General features: G+C 48.5%; 5 non-coding genes across 5 annotated transcripts; all 5 read left to right on the forward strand.

Moving 5' to 3' along the window:
* Nucleotides 1-3,446: 3,446 nt before the first annotated feature.
* Nucleotides 3,447-3,518, forward strand: Trnaa-ugc (transfer RNA alanine (anticodon UGC)). Its single transcript has one exon. It is a non-coding gene; the product is annotated as a tRNA-Ala (tRNA).
* A 768-nt stretch (nt 3,519-4,286) lies between these two features.
* Trnal-caa (transfer RNA leucine (anticodon CAA)) lies at nt 4,287-4,408 on the forward strand. Its single transcript has 2 exons — nt 4,287-4,324; nt 4,363-4,408. It is a non-coding gene; the product is annotated as a tRNA-Leu (tRNA).
* A 340-nt stretch (nt 4,409-4,748) lies between these two features.
* On the forward strand, nt 4,749-4,820 carry Trnaa-ugc (transfer RNA alanine (anticodon UGC)). Its single transcript has one exon. It is a non-coding gene; the product is annotated as a tRNA-Ala (tRNA).
* A 1,401-nt stretch (nt 4,821-6,221) lies between these two features.
* On the forward strand, nt 6,222-6,343 carry Trnal-caa (transfer RNA leucine (anticodon CAA)). Its single transcript has 2 exons — nt 6,222-6,259; nt 6,298-6,343. It is a non-coding gene; the product is annotated as a tRNA-Leu (tRNA).
* A 7,835-nt stretch (nt 6,344-14,178) lies between these two features.
* On the forward strand, nt 14,179-14,250 carry Trnaa-ugc (transfer RNA alanine (anticodon UGC)). The gene has a single exon. It is a non-coding gene; the product is annotated as a tRNA-Ala (tRNA).
* Nucleotides 14,251-21,652: the final 7,402 nt, after the last annotated feature.

The following is a 21,652-nucleotide window of genomic DNA, read 5'->3' on the forward strand; positions in this document are numbered from 1 at the left end:
TGCATCAAAATCGATTCTGGTGGTGAAGGAGCGTTGCTATCGTGAGGCACTTGAGCTGTTCAGCGACACCAGTGTCGTCGTTACGTGTAATGGAGCTCGGTACCTGGGGGCGGCCATCGGCTCAGCTGATTTCAAGGAGAACTTTGTATCGACTAAGGTCCGGGAGTGGGCTGATGAGCTAACTCGGTTGGCTGATTTCGCTCGCTCGCAGCCCCAGGCAGCATATTATGCATATGTCTCGGGCTTGAGAAGTCGCTGGGCTTTCCTATGCCGCGTTCAGTCTATTTCTCCGTCCCAGTTCCAGCCACTGGAGGACGTGATAACCACGAAGCTTATACCAGCAATGACGGGTCGGCCACCGCCTGGCACAGTGTTGAGGGAAGTACTAGCAATGCCCTGTCGTTTGGGTGGCCTGGGCCTGGTCAGCCCGATGACTTTGTGCGCCCAGTATGAGTCGTCTGTCGCCATCACAGCATCTCTCTCCCGGCGTATCGTGGATCGTGTTTCTGATATTGGGAATTCTCTGATTGGCATCCAGCGGGAGAAGGCGAAGAGGAAGAAGGAAGTGCGACATGGCCAGGCGGAGTCGGCACGGCGTATCAGCAATGACGCGTCGGACGCCTTGCGACACACCATTGTCCTCGCCCGTGAACCTGGCGCCTCGAGTTGGCTGACTTGCCGTCCATTGAAAAAGTATGGCTTTTCACTGAGCAAAGCTGAGTTCATGGACGGCTTGTGCCTCCGTTATGGTTGGATGCCGCCGAGGTTACCAACTCATTGCTCTTGTGGACGGGACAATGGTATTGACCATGCCTTGTCATGTCCCCTTGGTGGGTTTACCATTATCCGCCATAATGAGATCCGGGATGTGACAGCCTCCCTCCTTCAAGAGACCTGTCACATTTGACACCCTTAGCAAACAACGGTAACGCTATTTTTTACGGTACTCGTACCTTGATCACCCAAATAGCGTTGAAGCTGCAGCGTATAAACGTTATGGGGGCTGATTTATCGTTGTGACCAACGGTACGTGTTTTGGCCAAATATTGCATAGTCCGTACGCATTTCACCTTGTATCGCGTATATGGTGACAAAAATGGTTGTACCGCGCGAAATCAAAGCTATTCTCGTGGCAACAGCGTACTAAAAATAGCGTGCATCTTGCTAAAGGTCGAACCCAAATCACGGTATTTTCCCCCTTACGATAATACCGTTACAACATAACGTTTTTTGCTAAGGGTGTCTAATGTCTCCATCGAGCCACTGCTGCAGCCACTCACTGGAGAGAGAATGAGATACAGGTCTGCTATTGTGGAGGAGCATGCGCGGCTTGATGTAGCGGTCAGTGGTTTGTGGGGCAGTCGTTTTGAGCGTACTTTACTTGATATACGGGTTTTTAATCCTCATGCACGCTCAAATCGATCTGCACCACACACCACTGTCTATCGGCGCCATGAAAAAGAAAAGCGACGATGTTATGAAGAGAGAGTGAGAGAGGTGGAGCATGCGACGTTCATGCCTGTTGTGCTGTCGGCAAGTGGTGGCATGGGAAGAGCGGCGACATCACTCTATCGCCGAATCGCGTTATTGAGAGCGGAAAGGAGGAAGGAGCAGTACTCCCACGTAATATCTTACATCAGATGCCGTCTCTCATTTGCCCTGTTGCGATCATGCATCATGTGTTTGCGGGGTTCACGGGGTCTTTTCCGTGAGCGATCGGTTCGGCATCCGGAGTCTGCTGAGCTGGTTGTTGCTGAGGCCCAGGTTGCTCGCATATGAGAATCTATAAATTGCAGCAGATTATTTTTATTATAAATACTGGACATGGGTATTGAATTAAACTGTACTCAGTGACTTTTTACATTTTACAGGCTACGTTTTATTGTTATTGTTATTATTATTGTAAAGCTTTCCTTTTGATCTTGTCTCTTATTGTTGTGACCTTTCCACAATAAAAAATAAAAAATAAAAAAATCTCGCCAACCAGTTGGATGACTCCAGGACCATCACGCAGCCATTGGTGGAGCGGATCATCGTGCAAAACACGGACCTAGGTGATGTTCACCACACCATGAAGGCAGAGAAGGCGAAGGTGCGCAGGATCCACTCCGTAAGGGAGAAGGAGACCCTAGTCGCTGTGGAAGAGAGCATCGCTTCGGACTTAAAGCGGTCCAGGGAGCTGGCGGCGGAGAAGGGTGCCTCGTCGTGGCTGATATGCAAACCACTGAAGATGTTTGGCTTCATGCTATCGAAGGGCGCATTTCACGATGCGGTTTCATTGCGATATGGCTGGCCTCTGAAGCGGTTGCCCTCTGCTTGCAGCTGTGGTAAATCATTCACCGTGGCCCATGCTCTCTCCTGCTCAACCGGCGGCTACCATAGCCTCCGCCACAACGAGGTACGCGACCTCACAGCATCCATCATGAAGGAAGTTGCGCACCAAGTTGTGGTGGAACCGCTGCTAGAGCCGCTGACAGGTGAGAGGATGACGCTACGGTCGGCTTCAACTGAAGACAACGCCCGCCTAGACATCGGTGCCAGTGGATTCTGGGGAGGTCGGTACGAGCGTTCGTACTTTGATGTCCGGGTTTTCAACCCCCACGCCCCCACCAACGCCAAGTTTGCCTTGCCCGCTGTGTACAAGCGACATGAGCAGGAGAAGCGTCGCCGCTACGAGGAACGGATCACCAACGTCGAGCACGCCTCCTTCTCACCAGTTGTCTTGTCCTGCACTGGAGGGTATGGCAAAGCTGCGACAGCACTCTATGCTCGGCTGGCATCGATGCTCGCCGACAAGAAGCAGGAGCCGTACGCTGCCACAATCTCCTACATCCGATGTAAGCTCAGCTTTGCCCTCATCCGTGCGGCTGTTGCCAGTCTGCGAGGCCATTGGCACCGCGTGCCCTCAGATGCAAACGACTCGGCCCGATTTGCGGTTGCCATGAGCAGCATCGGTTAAAGCTCCCTCCCGAGGCTCCATACTAGACTGTTTTCACAGCCATTTTTGCTCTCTCGGCTGTCTTCACAGCCATTTTTGCTCTCTCGACTGTCTTCACAGCCATTTTTGCTCTCTCGACTGTTTTCACAGCCATTTTTGCTCGTTTTTCTTCCGGTGCTGATGAGGTTGCACTCGTAATTGTGTTTATTTTGCCAGTACAAGAGGCTTGGGCCAATAATAAAAAAAAATAATAAATCGTATGGAGCACGCTTGGAAAAAATCCGTAGCGCCCATACGGATTTTGGCACGGAAAATCGTACCCCGGAACCTCTCTATTAACTAAAGAGTTCGTGTCTGTACCGGTAACCAAATGAATCTTGTTTTGGGCTCAGTTTCTTGGGCTCAGTTTCTTGGTATGCCTTTTGCCAAACTGGAAGTTTTCCGATCGTACAGTAGTGTACTTGATATCACGGTCAACTTGTTGCCTGAGGAGTTAGAAAACGTGACTGGGGGTTTAGCTCAGTGGTAGAGCGCTCGCTTTGCATGCGAGAGGCCATGGGTTCGAACCCCATATCCTCCACTTTTTTCTTTCTCTTTTCAAGAGGATTTACTTTTTGCACCTACAACTCTTGCTGCAACGTGTAGTTGCAAAAAAGTCCAGTAATCTCTATCTTGTTTTGCATCATAGGTCTGCAAGGACTTAAGTCTCGACAATGCACCTCAATGATTTTGATAGATGTACCTTTTGGAAAGCGGGCATGAAGGGAGATGAGCCCCTGCCACAGTTTTCAATTACCCTGTCTGATCACTACACGCATTGTCTTTGCTGCTGTGTGCATGCAAGTGCAGGCTTTACAGTTTACTCAGTTTACCACTGCACGGGTCAGCATGGATGGCAACAGAGTGTAGTGAATGTAGCCTTCAGATTACGGTATGGAATTAGGGTTAAATCCACAGTAGATTTCACATCTTTGCCATGTGCCTAATTTCGTGTAGGAACTTCCGAAGTGATAATATCATGTGGGCAGTGGAACAACATGGCTGACATCACGTGACCCATAGATGCAGGGGCTGCGTGCAGTTAGAACCAACATGGCTGCCTCACTAGTGTGGTCATGTGACTGCTGCTACTACACTGCCATGCCTATCATTATTATCAGGGTTTTGCGCATGGTGTAGAGCCTAGAGGGTGCATAAAACAACTTCAACATACCAGTACCCTGCATATCGGGGACCGCGATCGTTGTAAGCACAGATTTTTCGTTCACACACATGAGCTTGCAGGGATCTTTAGTTCACGGAGTGATCATCACTCAAAATGTAAATTACTCATTTTTAGTCTCGTCCAGTCAGGATGGCCGAGCGGTCTAAGGCGCCAGACTCAAGGTCTTGTGTACCTTCTGCAGTCAGTGCAGATTGGAGCCTTCTGGTCCACGTATGTGGGCGTGGGTTCGAATCCCACTTCTGACAGGATTTTTTTCATTTTTTTTCTCCAATTTGTCTTCCAGAATGGGTGGGAAATCTTTGAAAAACGTGTAGTGCCTCCAACAAACACGCCTTGGAACTTTTTTTAGTGCGATTCCGGTCTACATGTATACCAATGGCAGTTGCAAATTTGAGTGTGCAAGTACCGTATTGAACATGAACAAAAGACTGAAAAGAGTTCGTGTCTGTACCGGTAACCAAACGAATCTTGTTTTGGGCTCAGTTTCTTGGTATGCCTTTTGCCAAACTGGAAGTTCTCCGATAGTACAGTAGTGTACTTGATATCACGGTCAACTTGTTGCCTGAGGAGTAAGAAAACGTGACTGGGGGTTTAGCTGAGTGGTAGAGCGCTCGCTTTGCATGCGAGAGGCCATGGGTTCGAACCCCATATCCTCCATTTTTTTCCTTTTTATTTGGCATATTTGGCAATTTAACTTAATTTTTTTCTTTCTCTTTTCAAGAGGATTTACTTTGAATCAACACACATGCAGCAAACAACGTGTACATGTACGAGGTGAATAGCAATTTCTGGACATGAAAATAAAATAGAGGCCCACTGGCTGTGTGTTTTACATTTATCATTTCTTTTTGTATTTATTGTATGGCCTAATCCTTCATCTTTCCAAATATGTGACAATTGCTCATGCTGTGATCCCAGAGACTTTATAGCAAGATGTTTTCGACAGGCCAATTTTTTGGCCTAAATTTCAGTGTTTCGAATTCTGGACATGAAAATAAAATAGCGTCAATATGCAATAGGCATCCTATACTGCACCATTTTTGTTATTTTTTCTATTGGTGGACTGCAGTTGGCCTCTTCACACTTCCAGCTAACAGGTCCAAGACTATACAGCGTCTGAAGTGAGGTGCACATGGGGAAGCCAACAATTCGTCCATTACTTCTTATTTTACTCAAAATTCAAAATTCTCATGCGACATAGTACCACAAAACTCGTTGAAATGCCTCCCAAGAAAAGGCTATCAACAAGGCACCGACACGAGGAGAAACTACAACAGCCCAGCTGTCAACTACAACAAGAAAAAACTTCATCAACCTGACTGACTTGACTCTACACGCGACTAGAAATGTACAATGTCCAGAAATAGCAATTCACCTCGTACATGTAGTACAACAATCTCTATCTTGTTTTGCATCATAGACCTGAAAAAATGGACTTCAGTCTCGACACTAATGCACCTCAATGATTTTGATAGATGTGACTAACTGTTGGAAAGGAGGCATGAAGGGAAATGAGGCCCTGCCACAGTTTTAAGTTAAACCTGTCTGCTGACTGCACGCATTGTTTTTGTTACAGTTTACTTTACCACTGCACGGGTCAGGATGGATGGCAACAGAGTGTAGTGAATGCAGCCTTCAGATCACGGTATGGAATTAGGGTCTAGTACAGCCACTGTAGATTTCACATCTTTGCCATCTGCCTAATTTCGTGTAGGAACTTCCGAAGTGATAATATCATGTGGGCAGTGGAACAACATAGCTGACCTCACGTGACCCATAGATGCAGGGGCTGCGTGCAGTTAGAACCAACATGGCTGCCTCACTAGTGTGGTCATGTGACTGCTGCTACTACACTGCCATGCCTATCATTATTATCAGGGTTTTGCGCATGGTGTAGAGCCTAGAGGGTGCATAAAACAAATTCAACATACCAGTACCCTGCATATCGGGGACCGCGATCGTTGTAAGCACAGATTTCTCGTTCACACACATGAGCTTGCAGGGTTCACGGAGTGATCATCACTCAAAACGTAAATTACTCATCTTTAGTCTCGTCCAGTCAGGATGGCCGAGCGGTCTAAGGCGCCAGACTCAAGGTCTTGTGTACCTTCTGCAGTCAGTGCAGATTGGAGCCTTCTGGTCCACGTATGTGGGCGTGGGTTCGAATCCCACTTCTGACAGGATTTTTTTAATTTTTTTTTAAAAGGTCTGTGCTATGCAAACTGTGTTGATGTAGTTTTTTTGCTGTTTGCAACTGTGGGTACTATATAGGCAAGACTGCATAAACAAGGGCATGCAACTGTGGTTATGGATCTCAACGTGACCCACAATTTCTCGTTTGACAACATCCGTTTTTTGCTCGATTCGTTCCAGCGTCTACGCGATCTCTAAATTTTGGCGCGTGAACGCCAATTCCGTACGAAAGTTCATTTCAAACCAGAGGGAAAGTGCGGTGTTTGATTCTCTGCGGTGAGCAGACTGCAGCTGAATTAAGCGGGATTCACAGAAGCTTTTTTGTGATGCGACACGCGATGCGACAGGCGCGAAACCGGGAAAACCCCAAATCGCAGCCATGTCGCGGCCCACGCAACTGCCGCAACTGGGCCATCGCAGAAGTTGAGCTTGGCTCAACTTTTGCGATGCGATGCGATGCGACAAGCGATTTGGTGTACGATTTTGACCTTTTCTACAGCCAAGTTGTACAAAGGTGCAAGAGTTGCCTATAAATTTTTAGAAGTTGTGTCAAACCGCGCGAATGTCATGGTGACGTACCCAAATCAGCAAAACTTTGTCGCATCGCTGACTTCTTCTGTGAATGGTATTTCGCGAGTTCGCATCGCACGCATCCATCGCAGATCGCGTCGCATCGCGTGTCGCATCGCAAAAAAGCTTCTGTGAATCCCGCTTGATGCATTGAAGGCAGCCCGGCGCGTATCTGGCTCATAGAAAAGAGGTCGCAGTTTCGTACTCGTGCATAATATGAACTCTTGGTATAGCCAATAGGCCAGAGAGCCCTGCACATACTGTAGTGTCGCGTATAAAAGCATGACCTGTATAGAAGCATGACTCGAATAGAAGCCGATTTTCCAAAGCTTGCCATGACACAGAAGCATGGTTTGACTAGAAGCAGATGTACTTGTACATGCGTGGCAATGTACATTGTACAGTGTAGACTGAACATGCTGACGTAGACGCATTTTTTGAATGGAAGCATAACTTGAATAGAAGCATGGTTTGAACCACGGCTTAAGCGGGACTCACAGAAGCTTTTTTTGCGATGCGACACGCGATGCGACGCGATCTGCGATGGATGCGTGCGATGCGAACTCGCGAAATACCATTCACAGAAGAAGTCAACGATGCGACAAAGTTTTGCTGATTTGGGTACGTCACCATGATATTCGCGCGGTTTGACACAACTTGTAAAAATTTATAGGCAACTCTTGCACCTTTGTACAACTTTGCTGTAGAAAAGGTCAAAATCGTACACCAAATCGCTTGTCGCATCGCATCGCATCGCAAAAGTTGAGCCAAGCTCAACTTCTGCGATGGCCTGCGACGGCCCAGTTGCGGCAGTTGCGTGGGGTGCGACATGGCTGCGATTTGGGGTTTTCCCGGTTTCGCGTCTGTCGCATCGCGTGTCGCATCGCAAAAAAGCTTCTGCAAAAGCTTTTTTGCGATGCGACACGCGATGCGACGCGATCTGCGACGGACGCGTGCGATGCGAACTCGCGAAATACCATTCACAGAAGAAGTCAGCGATGCGACAAATTTTTGCAAAGTCTTGCTGATTTGGGTACGTCACCATGATATTTGCGCGGTTTGGTGCAACCTGTACAAATTTATAGGCAACTCTTGCACCTTTGTACAACTTTGCTGTAGAAAAGGTCAAAATCGTACGCCAAATCGCTTGTCGCATCGCATCGCATCGCAAAAGTTGAGCCAAGCTCAACTTCTGCGATGGCCTGCGATGGCCCAGTTGCGGCAGTTGCGTGGGGTGCGACATGGCTGCAAATTTGGGGTTTTCCCTGTTTCGCGCCTGTCGCATCGCGTGTCGCATCGCAAAAAAGCTTCTGTGAATCCCGCTTTATACGGCCATGAGCACCTGCATTTATACGCGACATTACAGTATGACATTTGTCGAGGGTTCCTTGGTATTTCCAAGAGTACATAACCCCCCAGAGTGTGCAACTCAACTATGGGTGCTGTCCCGACAGAATTTCAAGTTGACGTCATTTTGATGATGCAATGCGCACTGTACACGGATTATCAGACGAATCCGGAACCTGTGGTTGACCGAAGCCGATCGATCCTGTACAAATTATTGCAAAGAAAAACGTGTGATGCGTTGACACCCGTACACATGTTGTAAATCACTGCTGCAAGGAGCATTGCGTCATAAATAATGACGTCAACTTGAAATTCTGTCGGGACAACAGGGTATGTGGGAGTTGCACACTCTGGGGGGTTATGTACTCTTGGTATTTCCTATTGGCACTATCTGCAGATTCACGTTTACTGTACGGGTTACAAGATAGTGGCTAGCTCGTATACGGTGTGCTTGGACACATGGTTGCAACTGATTTTTGAACTAATACTTGGCCGGGGCCCTAGTGATAGGCCATTCAAACGATGTGCCAAGTCACTAGTTCATCGTACCGTTTCCAATGGTTAGCGTTTTACCGTTCACGCTACTTTCGACGGTCGGTCTGTACCGTTTTTTGTGTGTGTAGACATGGAATTTTACCGTTCACGGTAGATCCGACGGTACGCGTACCTAACACCCAAAATACCGTCGGTGGATATTTTGAAAGTAGTTTGAGGTCGGATGCAGATTTTGAAGCTCCTGTCGATGTGGAATTTTCCTGGTTTGTAATTAGCGGCCGTGCGCCTGTCGAACGTGCCTGATGCAGAGTAGTGGACGATGTTGCCGGTGCAACGGCAAATCCACCTGTGTCAGATGCGAATGCACCAAGGCTGGCCGCCATTGCACAAACTGCTATCCCTCGGCGAAGGATCGTTGCCAAAATCGAGCACCCGAGCCCCAAACGACAGTTGCTCCAGCCGCGCCTCCCGCGCCGCCACTGCCTGCCTTGCGCAGCCCCGTACTCGTAGGAGTTCAAACGGTACGTCACGTTCCCAAATCACCTGGGCCTGCTGGGGCACTGTCCCCGCGCCTGCCGACCAGAACAGCTGCAGGTACGAGTCGTACCGAAATTTCGAATTCCCAACAACATGCATGGGACCTGCTCGAGGATAGTTGTAATAGTAGTACTAATAGTACAACATGTAGTGTACCGACGATCGCACGGAGCCAGACAGCGAGGGCAGCCACGACGGAGGAACCTCCCCCTGCGGTGCTCGACGCTGTCCCTTCAGCACCCAGCGTTACCAGCTCGCAACAGCTAGCGTGGGATTTGCTAGAATCCGAGGCTGCCGAGCCTGGAACGGGTCGAAACCAGAGTTCCTGTACTTCCAGCACGGGTCATGAGGCTGAATACCTCACGGACGGACTACTCGCAGAGTGCCGCGCAGCAGTAGATGTAAATGCACCCGCTAGCAGCTTGCAGCTTGCATCGCTATCTGATGATGAAGCTGACCGCCAGGCAGCGCAACTCTTAGCTTCCATCGACTCCAGCCAGTCTCTTGCATCTCTACCAGGACAGCCTGACAACCAGGGTGACCATGACACTGATGTACGCACCTCCCAACATATCACCACGGATATACCTGCATACACCGAGTGGCCTCAAACTAATTTCACTCTTGGAACCACGACCGCGGAAGACTGTGCGACTGCCATTGACAACGCATACAACGAAGCGGTTCACTTTCGACCGAACGCCTTTGACGTACCCAGTGGCTCCGTCGGAAAGGAATTTGTTCAGCTACTCAGCCAATACCTCCTTGCATTTGGCAATGGCTCCTCATTCCGGTGTCAGGGATTTAAGGTAGCGATGCTCTTCCAGATGCTGCTACTCCAAAAACCTTTCCATGCCCCGCCATCAGCCTTTGCGAAGTGCCTCAAACGCCGTCTCGAACTCTGGCGAGCAGGTGCCATCTCTGATTTAATAGAAGAATGCCGTACCATACACAAACAGATCGAATCCCACCAGCGGCGACAGGACAAAGCTTGCGCTGGGCATGATGACACTGCCAGAAAGTTTGCATCCCTGATAACTGATGGCAAACTCAGGTCGGCCCTCGCACAACTGGAAGAGGACAACGGAGGCGGTGTTTTGAACCTGGACGATAGAGTCGATGGCGTAACTGTTCGGGATATTCTGGCTGCCAAGCACCCGCCGGCAGAACCCGCCCATCCGGACGCTATTGTTCAAGGGGTTTTACCTCCACGACCACATCCGGTCCGATTTGAGTCATTAACTGGAGATGTCGTCCGCCGCGTTGCCCTAAATACACATGGAGCAGCAGGCCCGTCGGGAGTGGACGCTGACACCTGGAGGCGCATGTGCACCGGATTTGGAGGTGCCTCTGGTGAGCTCTGTGAGGCAATGGCTACCTGTGCCCGCCGGCTGGCAACAACATTCGTCGATCCCGCGTCTCTGGAGGCATACCTTGCTTGCCGGCTTATACCTTTGGATAAGAATCCCGGGGTTCGGCCAATTGGCATTGGTGAAGTTCTCCGCCGTATACTTGGCAAAGCCATCCTGTCTATGATACGGGACGATATCCAAGAGGCTGCAGGCAGTCTGCAGGTCTGCGCTGGACATGAGAGTGGCATTGAGGCAGCCGTTCATGCCATGACGACTGTTTTCGACGATGACGACACAGAGGCGCTGTTGATGGCGGATGCTTCCAATGCGTTTAACCGTTTAAACCGCGAAGCATGTCTTCACAACATCCAGCACCTCTGCCCGGCTATGTCTGCTATCGTTATCAATACGTACCGGCACCCTGCCAACCTAATTGTCGGCGGAGAGGTGATACGGTCCCGTGAAGGTACAACGCAGGGAGACCCTATTGCGATGCCACTCTATGCTCTCGGTGTCCTACCCCTGCTGCGGTCTGTGGCGACTGAGGGGACGGCGCAGGCTTGGTTTGCTGATGACTCAAGTGCTGGTGGAAAGTTAGTGAAGGTACGGGCTTGGTGGGATGCGCTGACCACCAAAGGTCCCTTGTACGGATACCACCTGAACCCGAGTAAATCTGTTCTCCTCGTCAAACCGGCAGTCCTCGGGCTGGCGCAGGAGCTATTCAGGGACACTGGGGTGACCATTCGTGTGGATGGGTGTCGCTACCTAGGTGCTGCAATTGGTACTGCTGAGTTCCTACAATCCTATGTCGAGGGCAAAGTCCAATCCTGGATAGGCCAGCTGGAGCGCCTAACCGTCATTGCGTCATCTCAACCGCAGGCTGCCTTCTCGGCATTCACCAGTGGCTTGAAACACAAGTGGTCCTTTCTGTGCCGCACCATGTCCAACGCTGCTCCAAGCTTTGGGCCACTGGAGAGTGCTATCCGGGACAAACTGATCCCTGCGATCACCGGACGTCAGATCTGCGAGGAGGACCGCGCTGTGCTTGCCCTGCCCTGCCGTTACGGGGGCCTTGGTATCATTGACCCGACCCAGCTGGCCTCTCAGCATCAGTCATCGAAGCAAATCACCAGAACCCTGCAACAAAACATCATCCAGCAAGTGATGCCGCTTGGCGATGCTATCTGTGATGGACAAGCAGCCAAGAAGGCAGTTCAGACGTCAGCTCGCAACGCTCTCCGAACCCACGCTGCAACTGTATGCTCTTCACTGAGTGCAGACCAACAGCGCACAGTTGAGCTTGCAGCAGAAAAGGGAGCCTCAGGGTGGTTGACGTGCCGACCCCTGAAACGCCATGGCTTTGCTATGGCGAAGGCGGAGTTTCGGGATGGTTTACATCTCCGCTACAACTGGAGACTACCGCATATGCCGTCTGCGTGCTCTTGTGGGAGCCAGTTCACCATCGCCCATGCCTTGAGCTGTCCAACGGGTGGGTACCCCAGTATTCGCCACAATGAAATTCGAGATGTGACAGCTGGCCTTCTGAAGAGAGTAGCTACCAATGTCTCCGTTGAGCCGCACCTCGAGCCTCTGTCGGGTGAGCAGCTGTCTCTTCGCACTGCCATTCGTGCCGATGCTGCCAGATTGGACGTGGCCGCTAACGGGATATGGGGAGGACGATTTGAACGCACATATATTGATGTCAGGGTTTTCAACCCATTTGCGCCCTCAAATCGCTCCTCCTCCGTCTCCGCAGCCTACACCCGCCATGAGAAGGCAAAGAAGCGTTCGTACGAACAGCGCTTGCGTGATGTAGAGCATGCCTCGTTTGTCCCGGCCGTGTTCTCTACGACTGGCGGCATGAGCAAGTGTGCGTCAGCTCTGTACAAGAGAATTGCTGTGTTGCTTGCAGAGAAGACCGGTGAGTCCTACTCCCTCACCATGGCGTTCATCCGGTGTCGTCTTAGCGTAGCGCTAATACGGGCCAGTGTAATGTGTGTGCGTGGTAGCCGATCCATGTTTTCTGCCCATGCTCCTGTCGCGTCATCTGCAGCTGTGGTCGCTGCGGAGGCATCCATTATGGCTGACTGAATATTGTCATATAGACTGTTTTCACAGCCACACTAGCTCATTTTTACTACTTCGAAGTACTTATTATTTGCCATGGCGACCCCCGTAAGTCCAAATAGCTGGCCGGGCAGGGTTGGGCCTTTTTTCCTTTTTCTTTTTCTTACTCAGCTGGCTTGGCGCATCGACTGTAAAAAAAACTTGTACTTCGACGTCAAAAAAAAATACCGTCGGTTTGGTACCGTTTCGACGATAGAAAGCTCTTTTTAGCGGGAGAACGAAGCGGTAAGATTCTAACTAGGGTTACGTCAGGAGTCAGGACTCAGAAGCCGAACTGCTAACCGTGTTTCGAAAACACACAAGAATCAGTAGACTCGCCCTCGACACGCTGACCGTCGAAAATAGTGTGAACGGGAAAATGCTAACCAAGTCTATTTACTCGAATACGATAAACTTGGACCCACGTGTGTAATTATTTATGAGTAAAAAAAAGGTGAACTTGGCCTGGGCCCTTGTGCTCACGATTATACTTTTCACGCCACCAAAACTGTCGATTGTTGAAAGTGCACCCGCAAATGTAGTGTGTGAACTATTATTTCAATGAAGGGAATTAAAAATTTAAAATTTCCCCGCGGTTTCAGGAGGTCGCTATAATGAGTTGGGCAAAGTTTGCGGTGAAGTGAACTGGATCGCAGTTTGCAAGTGATATCTTGGTCACACGCGGGTACATGTATAATTATGGTTGCACGTCGTGTGAATGGCCTATTAATGATTTCCTTTGCACATGAGGAAACGTGTCGGAAACGTTTTGTCCCTGGCATTTTCACAATATCACTGTGGATACATTGGCGCGTGCACAATGTGCCCAGCACTGTATGAACTCGGTCTCGGTTTGCAAATGACTTCATGATCGCACATGTGCATTTGTGCTCTCATGTCGTGTGAGTGGCCTGATACTAGTAGGTGAGGCCATGCACATGGTAGATCTGCAGGACACCTCTAGGTAGCTCTCTGTGTATCTGTATATACATGCCTGGTGTGTTCAGTGTTGCATGTGGGTCCCGGTGGAAAGAACAGGTTATTATTATTATTAGACACAATCTCACAGCATGTGACAAGCATAGCTAATGCAGGGACAGAATCCACTGAGACAAGAGCGTTGAGCCAGCCACGGCAATAGTAAGCTAGGAAAACAAAGCAAATATGAATTAGAGCAGAAAATGAATGGAAAATTACAAAGAAAAACGATTAACGGAAGTGAGCACTATCAAAATTCGTGCATCACCCAGGTGATCATGATAGCTGACTTATTGACGATAGCATTATCTATACGCACCCTCGTCCCCATTTTCCAGAATCCGGGAGTTAAACTGTAGTTCATCTAATTTACAGTTTCATGCATTGCATGCAAATCATTTTTTTAACACCTGCGGTAATATTATACTATCAGAAAAGGGGGTTTAGCTCAGTGGTAGAGCGCTCGCTTTGCATGCGAGAGGCCATGGGTTCGAACCCCATATCCTCCAATTTTTTTTCTTTTTATTTGGCATATCTGGCAAAGTTGTTTCAACTTGCCTCTTTGACCAAAGCGCGCTTCTAGGAGGCGATACCAGCTTACCCCACAGTGTGAATAATGGTTCCCAAATCTGCTGATTCTGCTTGGAAAGCATTGCAAATTGCAGGAATGTATGGCAGGCAATTCCTCTACCTCTGAAAACGCACTTTGAACGATGATTCTTCACACTTTACCACACTATATCCGCAATGCCCCCCAAACCTCTATAATTACATGTACTAGTAAAATAACCTACTAACCAAAATTGGGATGAAATGGACTGCCAAGTGAGCATTGGCGACATAAAAACAAAGCTGTAAGATACTCGACAATATTGCTGACGCGGACCAAGAAGTAATTTACGCTTAACAAGAGACTTGGCTGGAGGCAGAGTCTCACGCTAACAGTAGGAATACCACCACGCTCTATGGATGCAGATGCCGATTACCTCTAATTACCACTACAAAAATTGTACAGCCTACTTGGAAGTACACTGGGTTCACTTTCGTCAAAAACTGCGTTCACAAAAGTGGGGTTCACAATAGTGGCGTTCACAATAGTGGCGTTCACAATAGTAGCGTTCACAATAGTGGCGTTCACAACAGTGGCGTTCACAATGGTGGCGTTCACAATGGTGGCGTTCACAATGGTGGCGTTCACAATAGTGGCGTTCACAAAAGTGGCGTTCACAAAAATTGGCGTTCACAATAGTGGCGTTCACAATAGTGGCGTTCGCAACAGTGGCGTTCACAACAGTGGCTTTCACAAAAAGGGCGTTCACAATAGTGGCGTTCACAATAGTGGCGTTCACAATAGTGGCGTTCACCACAGTGGCGTTCACAAAAGTGGCGTTCACAATAGTGGCGTTCACAATAGTGGCTTTCACAATAGTGGGGTTCACAATAGTGGCGTTCACAATAGTGGCGTTCACAATAGTGGCGTTCACAATAGTGGCGTTCACAACAGGGGCGTTCACAAAAGTGGCGTTCACAATAGTGGCGTTCACAATAGTGGCGTTCACAATAGTGGCGTTCACAATAGTGGCATTCACAATAGTGGCGTTCACAACAGTGGCGTTCACAAAAGTGGCATTCACAATAGTGGCGTTCACAATAGTGGCGTTCACAACAGTGGCGTTCACAACAGTGGCATTCACAACAGTGGCGTTCACAATAGTGGCGCTCAGGGCGCGCTCACACTGCGACCAAAACCAGCATCCATGCGGCCATGCGGCCAAGTTGCATGGCAACGGCATGAACTTGACCAAAACGTCGCGGCCACGTTTCAAATCGTGACCGCGACCTCCGGAGGGGGGGTGCCACGACTTGGCGGCAACATGATCGTAGACGTGAAGCGTATTTGCGTACAACCTGGCCTGAAGTATGTTCAATTTCTCAAATTCCGGTGTGTTGATTCATGAAACTCGGCGGTTGTCGATGTCATCCTCGACATTTGCACATTTTAAAATTTTTGTAGTTGTGGTCTTGCACGCACGCACCGCCATATATGCATTCTTTGCCCTTTTTGGACGATGTCAATTTTGTTTTTGTTTTTGTAGTGTCTTCGTCGATCGTTGACAGTTGATCGGGTCAGTGACCAATTTCTACAGTGTACTCGTTCAATACGATGGCAGCTTGGTCTGGCTTTTCGGTTTGGGAAATCATATTTCTCTACTTTTCTGCGATGATGGAATGCCATACCTCAAGACATTTCAGTTACATATCATCGGAAAATACAGTTCTCATCTCGGCAACAGACGAAAGAAACCACTACCGGAATTTCCACTGCACTGGCACTTGCTCTGACCACGAGGTCAGGAAAGCGAAAGCGCTTGGCTGTCAGCAGCAGTCCCTCTAGAGTCCAAACCTACTTGATTGTATGAATTATTTTCGTCGACTTCAAGAATACGAGCCACGAGGCACTTCCTCCAACATGCAACATGCGAAAATTACATCCAAAACGGGCCACAACTTTATTAGGAAACGCACGAACTCTTTTGGATACGAACTGCAATTCGTAAAGTTTGTGTGACAACTTCACGTCTACGCGTGTACGAGGCCTAGTGTGAGCACGACTGCCACGTTTCTGCGTTTTGCTGACGCATGGACGCGTGCTCATGGTCGCAGTGTGAGCGCGCCCTCACAAAAGTGGCGTTCACAATAGTGGCGTTCACAATAGTGGCGTTCACAAAAGTGGCGTTCACAATAATGGCGTTCACAATAGTGGCGTTCACAATAGTGGCGCTCACAAAAGTGGCGTTCACAATAGTGGCGTTCACAATAGTGGCGTTCACAATAGTGGCGTTCACAACCTTGAACCTTGAACCTTGAACGCTCATTGCCGTAGCAATGATAGCGATGGCTTCCTCACGCTGAGGCTCTAAACTCGAAATCTGCAGTATGGCGCATGCCGCTTGAGGTCACCAGGACGACGGAACACTCTGTCACAGCGGTAGTTGGGGCACGGGATGTCTGGGGCTTCCTTCTCGACCCTCTGTCGACAACACTGAAACCAGGTGGATCTCTCCTGCGCTGTGTCATACCAGTCCGCTTCAGGTAAACCGATGACAGCAAAGTCCGAGGACACAACTTTCACAATACACACACACACACACACACACACACACACACACACAATAGTGGCGTTCACAATAGTGGCGTTCACAACAGTGGAGTTCACAATAATGGCGTTCACAATAGTGGCGTTCACAATAGTGGCGTTCACAATGGTGGCGTTCACACAAGTGGCGTTCACAATAGTGGCGTTCACAATAGTGGTGTTCACAATAGTGGCGTTCACAATAGTGGCATTCACAATGGTGGCGTTCACAATAGTGGCGTTCACAATATTGGCGTTCACAATAGTGGCGTTCGCAATAGTGGCGTTCACAATAGTGGCGTTCGCAATAGTGGCGTTCACAATAGTGCGATAACAGGGCACAAAACTGACAGGCTACTGAGACATTCAACGACCTGAGACCTAGTAGTAGCACTTTCCAATTGCGCACACCAACGACCCTCCTACTTAGAAGGTATTCTGTTCTCGAGGTTCGTGGTTTCTCGTAAAAGAAGAAGAAAAAAAGGTTCACTGTTAGTAAGTTAGAACCGAAGCTTGTACACGTTTTCGCTAAGCTCACCCTCCCCTCTACGGTCCTATGTAACTGTGAACATTCCAAGTACAGGTCTACTCTCCATATAACGTAATCTCTGGGACCACGCAAACATTATGTTATATCGAGAGTTATGTTATGTAGAAAACCGTGTGTAAAATACAATATGTACCTCAAAATGAAGGGTGTTACCAGACGGATTCAACCATGCAAACATATACACACTGTACCACCATCGACATCAGATACCATCAATGCCGCAGAATATATGCACAATAGGACTAAACTGGCTAGCTACGGCTACAGCTTGATTGTACCGCGCACGTGAATCTACGTTGTATCGAGAGTACACACGTCGGGGAGAGCGCCGGCGTAGGGTGCGTTATGCCGAGGTTTACGTTATGTAGGACTAAACTGGCCTAAACTGCCTAGCTACAGCTGACGCTTGATCGTACCATGCACGTGAATTTATGTTGTATCGAGAGTGCGCACGTCGGGGACCGCGCCGCAGCGGGTGTTATGTCGAGGTTTATGTTATGTAGGATTATGTTGTGTAGAACAAAATTTGTATGAGAGTGATGCTGTTTCAGTGCGGGATTTGATTTTTTTATGTACTAGCGAGGTTTATGTACAAGTGAGAGTTGTTATATCGAGAGCAGACCTGTAGTTGGAAGGCCGTTGCTTTGCGCACTTGAGATGTGTATCTGTTAGAGCGAGGTCTCGGGTCGTTGAATGTCTCAGTAGCCTGTCAGTCGTGTGCCTTGTTATCGCACTTTCTGACTGCTTATCACCTTGTTACAGTCGTAGATAGTTGCTTCATAAGAATCATAACTCGTTCCCTTGTGTTTTCTTCTACTACCGGTATTTTTTCTAAACTTTTGTTTTAGCGGGACCCACAACGGATCAAATCCTGCTGCAGTGTGAAAGGAAATACTCCTGTGCACAGCAATCTGACGTTGATGCACATCGTTCATTCAACTTTATTGATCAGTTCGGCCAGTTATTCCGAGCTGCGTCGACGAGATCCAACGAGATCGAGTCAGCTAGCTGTATGGAGATTGAGTACTGCTATGCACCAGATATTCCTTACTTTTAGGGAAAGATGCTAACGGGAGAAGTCTAAAGACAAAATGAACTATCACGACCAGGACTCGAGCCAGGGACCCTCGCTGAGGCCAGCGATGCTCTAACCACTGAGCTATGGTGTAGTATCACTCCAGCAGAGATCTTTCACCATTTTCTTCAGACTTCGAAACTCACGCTTACTGTGTGACGTTATGCAAAAGCGTTGGAAGGGGGCCAGAAATCGCGAACCAGTAGCATGTGTGATACCTCCCCCTTTTATTTAATGCAAAGAATTGTAAAAGGGATTCACGACTCACTAATTTGCACAGATGCGAAAGGAGTTGTGAAAGCTAGCCCCTGATACCTGCGAGTGATGAAGACTTATAAGTGCTCTGAAAAGTCGCGAAAAAAAGCTCTCCGTAGCAAAGGCGTATAAATCCATCAATGCATCATGTTGCCCCACACCGTGAGCAATGCTTGGCGAGAAGTGGCTAGCTATCCGCAGCGCAGGTACAAATCCCAATAATTATAGTCCACGCACGCTCACTGGTTCAGGGATCCCGCTTGCGGACTGTTCACACTGGTTTCCCCACTTTACCCACGCGAGAATTTTACCGTGTCGTGTGCTAGATATACTGTGAACACATTGACGAAGCCCGCTAACACTGAGAGACTAGGCTAGGCCACAAAGGATTATGGTTCTGTTCTCTTTCGCAAAGCAAGAAGTCTAAAAATGTGGCCCGGTAGGTCCGCTGCCAGGTTTGCTGCGTTCCTTTCGTAGGTAATGGTTGTATAATATCGTCCACGGGGCGTTTTGGTCGGGAATGTCTCTGAATTTTGTATTCCCACAACGCATGTAGCAAAGTAGAGGCTCAGATGAAGTATGCAGAGAGCCGCAATCCACTCAGAAATTCTGGCTGTACGTGGGTAACTGCACACCGAAAGTGCACCTGCATCTCCCGAAGACCCCGGACTGTTGAACGGTGAGTGACGGTGAGTTACACTGATACTTCGATCAATGTCATGTTCTGATGGACACTAGGTCCTAATGATGGGGCATTACATGTATGTCGACTTGACGTGATGCGTGTGTTGTAATACTCCGTACTTCGTCATCATCATACAAGTTTCGCAAATTGGATTCTTTGCACAGTCGAAATTTCTGCAACGGAACAGTCACAATTCGGCTTTTTTCATTCCATTAATATTCCGTTTTTTCTAAAAGACTGACATTGCATGAACGCCAAGAGCGGGTGTGGGGTGGGGGGGGGGGGGGGGGTGGAGTCACAGCACACAGATGGCACGCTTCCAGGCAAAGCATACACATGTGGTGCACCAAGCAGGTAAAATATAATACTTATTATGATGTGTTGTCCTATAGTGTCCAAAGGAGCACCGACAGTGATTTTCCAAAAGCGTTCTTGCAACGGATATTGTGCAGATGATTGATGGAAGACTGGCCTGAAAGAACAGGCGCTACGTGTTAAACGTCCTCAAGTGTTTATTTTTATATTTTCTTACAGTGATCAGAGCTCACAGGCCAAAACAAGAAATTACATGACCAGTGCTCTGCGAAAACCGACCTTAGGTGCTATTTTGGCGAAATTGAGTTTGTGCTGGATTGTTGACCCATGACCCTTTCTTTAACTTCTGGTGAAGTTTTAGGTGGATTGCATACATATCCAGTTAGATACAATGACAATTTCTTTGCACTTTTCCTGCAATTTTTGGAGGAAAAATGGCAAAAATCCAGGATTTTATGCTACATTTTGGAACCAATGCTGTGAGAATTCAAGCAGCATGATTGCAACCAAACTTTGCAGAATAAATCTGTATGTCATAATCCTCAAAAGGAAAGGTTTATGATGGCATTGGATCTTCCTGTTGTGGAGATAGACACATTCTATCTCTGTTCTGTGGATGGTGTCGCTCACGAATCTGGTGGAAGAGGTATTTGGCTCTGTTTGAGGATATGCCAGCCGGAGTGATGCGTAGAGGCAGGTGCAAAGTAGTGAAGAAGCTAGGATCAATGCCGGGTTAAAGGATATTGATAGTTTTATCTGGTACTGGTAGTTAGAACATCTAGTTATGTCTACATCAGCCGCACACATCGTTTCATAATCGGTGATATCATGGCAGTCTCTTTTCCAAATCTTGCCAAACGTACTGTATGCAGCTTTGCCACCAGGCTTTGTGAACGCCTGGTGAACAAGCTTCTTCGTAGTGATACTGGGCAAATACATGTGGGTTGGTACTGGCTTGTTGTGCCCATGTGGAGGCGCAGGTTAACGGAGGCCATGAACTATAGGCTAGTATAGCATAATACTAGCATAGCATAATGCTCTATAAAATGCTTCAGCTCCACAACATCTTCCACAGGCAGTGCATTCCAGAGTTCATTCAATTCCTGTGTTGGGCTGATTTCACTTGCACTGACAGCAGCCTGCACAGATTTCAGCACCCAGGGCTTGATCCTGGGGGCACACACAAAGACTTCCTGACATGCATGTACATGACTTCCACACCAGCCACTGACTGTACTTCCGTAGTTCAGAGTAGTATTGTTGAGCCCCATTTATCACATCTCCCAGCATACTGGACGCGCTGGGTAGCCTCACCACGTCTCCTGAGCACGTCTAGCTTTCCGCCTACACACAAGCAGCGATCTGTCTTGATCAGGACCTGCGCTGTGTGTGCTGTAAGTGTAAGCAAGGTTTCAAGTGTCACCATGGTCACGCTCTTGAAACAGCACCAGTGCGGAACACCTACACTAGTACTAGCGCTTGTCAAACTAACACGCGCCTCCTGGATTGTAGACAGTACTTGAACCGATTTTTCTTGGTCTGCGCTCTGTTTATTGCCGGCACTGAGGTGCTGGGCTGGTGGCAGAACCGACGCCTGATCGAAATTCTCCTCCACATCACCGTCCAGCTCGATCAGCGTTACGTCCTGCGATTCCACATCCGACTCTCCTCGGCACTGCTGCCATCAGAACTGCGATTGGACCAGGCCAAAAAATGACTATTTATCGTGAAGGAGTTCGGCTAAAACCTCTGGGGAGAAGCCCACAGCAATTTGAGCTAGCGACCGTCTTCTGCTTCGTTCCGCCATGACTCTCACCTTGTAATCTTCAAAAATCGACAGATCGTGACGTTTTGTTCTTTTTCTCGAAAAAATTACGAAGCACCTAAGGTCGGTT

This window comes from Sycon ciliatum, chromosome 13 (genome assembly GCF_964019385.1).
Source record: "Sycon ciliatum chromosome 13, ocSycCili1.1, whole genome shotgun sequence".
NCBI classification, from domain to species: domain Eukaryota; kingdom Metazoa; phylum Porifera; class Calcarea; order Leucosolenida; family Sycettidae; genus Sycon; species Sycon ciliatum.